The 3,182-nt window shown below is 31.3% G+C and overlaps 1 pseudogene; it reads right to left on the reverse strand.

Annotated features, from left to right (window-relative positions):
- Window positions 1-224: 224 nt before the first annotated feature.
- Window positions 225-2,536, reverse strand: LOC107850476 (annotated as a pseudogene).
- Window positions 2,537-3,182: the final 646 nt, after the last annotated feature.

Consider the following 3,182-nt stretch of genomic DNA (forward strand, 5'->3'; position numbering starts at 1 on the left):
TTCACTTGTGAACCCTTACTGAAAATCCTGACTCCGCCATGCAGAAGTTGTATATGTCCATAAGGCCAGATACGTTTGAGGTTTTTCTTATGACATTTCCTTCCTCGTGGCTAAAGCATATTTCATATTGATTAAGTAGCATATACATGCAGTAGATTCTACTACAAAGAAGTGAAAATATATATGCAATTTTAAGTTTAGCCCGATAGGAATTCAAGAAAGTACTAATAAAGATGGAGAGGAAGTCTTGGTTCCATGATAATAAATATCGGCTTATTTGGGTGTGTAGCCAATCCATAAATCTCCTCCATGCTTATATCTTCTGATTTCATGACTCCTGCTAATTTCCAGTTGAATCCATGCAGCAAGTTAGCCATCGTTATCCCAGCAAGCTTAATCCCAAGGTTGTAACCAGGGCACCTCCTTCTTCCGGAACCAAATGGTAGTAATGCAAAGTTATTTCCTTTTATGTCAATATCTTTCTGGAATAAACTCGTCTGGCCTATCCCAATACTTAGGATTTCTTCCTAAAGACCATGTGTTTACAATTACCGTTGTCCCTTTTGGTATGTCATAACCAGCAACATTGCAATCCTCCATGGAGTAATGAGGAGCAAGTATTTTACTTAACGGCTGCAATCTAAATGTCTCTTTGATTATGGCTTCTACATAATAAGGTAGTCGCGGAAAGTCCTCTTCTTCTACCCATCTTTCTTTCCCTATTGTTCTGTCAAGTTCTTGTTTTGCCTTCTCTATGATCTTTGGGTTCCTCGCAAGTTCTTGAAATGCCCATTCTATTGTCATTGCTGAAGTATCCGTTCCACCGGCCAACAAATCCTGAAATAATTTTATCCAACAAAAAAATGCATTTAATAAAATAAATTGATTGAAATTTATGTAAGTTAAATCAAAAGCTTTACATTTTGCAATTGAGAAAAAAAAATTCGGATATACCCTATAAATAAAAAATTTTACATGTTGCAATTGAGAAAAAAAATATTCGGATACACCCTATAAATATGTATTTTTAAGTTCCTTTAAAAATGAAAATATTAAATTACTCCTGCAGTACATATAGTTGTGGTTAAAGGCAGCCTGGTGCAAAAGTGCTAGCAATATATAAGAATATATTGTTCACAGTCTTATTTTATATTTCTTTTAGATGTTTTTATAATTTGAAAGCAACCTTGTGATCACATGACGACAGTTTTATCAATTACTCCACGACTTTTCTACATAGGTCAATCTTTTTGGAATCTAATTAATATAGTTATGTATACGACAACTAAAAATTGATCAATCTTTTCTGGAATCTAACAGATTTAATTTTGCTGTAGACAAATAATTACTCCTAACATTTATCTTTACCAGTCCATTCACATCGGGTAGATTAAGAAAATTGAAACTTGACAATCCTTTAAAAATAATAAATAAAAAAATAACTTTATTACACCACTCTTTAAATATAATAAAATTTATTTTTTAAGAAAATATATTAAATATAATAAAATTTATATTTAAAAAATATATTTAATAATGAATAATGATTATAGTTAATAAAAAATAAATATAATAGACACAAAATAGTAAATCATCTCTTTTTTTTTTTTTTTTTTTAACTTGGACAAGTAAAAGATTGGATGGAGGAAGTAAGCTAAAAGAAAACAAGAAAACGGAGAAAACTTACATGGATTAATCCCATTAGGTTGTTGGTGGTGAGCTTAACTTCAAGAGTTGGGTCATTTGCTAGTTGCAACAAGACATCAACCATGTCTTTTGGAATAGACTCCTCTTTTGCTTTAACCTTGTGATCCTCGAGCACATATTTGAAAATTTCTATCAATTTTTTTTCCAAAGCCTTCATTCTCTTTAGGTATCCTTGCAAGTCAAGCCAATTAAGTCAAGGTATCCAATCCCCAATATTAATCACCCCACCTAGCATAAACCATTCATCTAGCATCCCTTGTAATTGTTCAATTGACACTATGGATTTTGACTCATCATCACTATGGTACTTGCCACTCATAACCGTCCTACTTATAGCGCAAAGTGTAAATTTAGATAAATGATTTTTGAGAAAAAATGGCTTTCCTCAACACGGATGTACATGAATGAATCAAGTCTTTTGGGATTAAATATCTCAGTTTGATAGATCTTTCTTGCTTGGCGCCAACATGCACCATAAGGTGCCCATGACACGTCTGAGTTGTTATAACTAATATACTTGCCAGCAGCTAATGCAGGACGAGAAGCAATGATAGCATCATGTGTTTTCAAAAGTTCTTTAGCCATTTCTGGAGATGATGCTATCAGAACAGGTTTGGAACCAAACTTTAAAAGCATTAAATCTCCATATTTTTGTGAAAGATGGTGCAAAGATTCATGTGGAAGTGAACTTATAAGGTTTAAATTTCCAATAATTGGCCATGGCTTTGGACCTGGTGGTAGCTTCCTTTTGGGATGGGATAGAAATTTTTGAGAGAAAAGTTAATGCTAGTAGCCGTGCCATGAATATGAAAAACCAAGACATCTCCATCATTAATAATGGATAATTGTTGTTGAATTTAGCAATAACTTAAGAAGATTTGAGAATTTATAGAGCAACCACCAAAACTTATGAAAGGAGAAAGGGAGTTGGGAACCAAAGTATGTCACAAAATTAAAAAAAATTATCAAAATGTCATATTTAAAATAGCACTAAAATATGCTTAATTCATAATTTTTGTGAGTTATGCATAAAAATCTTAACACCACCCAATAAACTCCGTCAACTTTTTTAAAAAAAATGTATAACTCACAATTTTTGTGAGTTATTCATTTTATTTAACATAACTCATAAAAATTGTGAGTTATGAATTTTTATTTTAACATAACTCGCAAAAATTGTGACTTATGTATCTGTTTTATTTTCATTTTATTTTAACATAACTCATAAAAATTGTGAGTTATCCATTTTTTTTTTATCTACATAACTCACAAAATTGTGAGTTATTCATTACGTTTTTCTTCTTTTATAACTAAAAAAAAAAATGAGTTATGTATATAACTCACCTTTTTTAGGTTCTTGAGGTAGCACATTCTGTTATACCTGATGTATCTCATGCACCAAATGATATTATGGAGGAGACACTGATTATTATTACATCATCTCATTATTTATTATAAACTTACTTTATATTACG

This window comes from Capsicum annuum, chromosome 1, assembly GCF_002878395.1.
Source record: "Capsicum annuum cultivar UCD-10X-F1 chromosome 1, UCD10Xv1.1, whole genome shotgun sequence".
Lineage (NCBI taxonomy): Eukaryota > Viridiplantae > Streptophyta > Magnoliopsida > Solanales > Solanaceae > Capsicum > Capsicum annuum.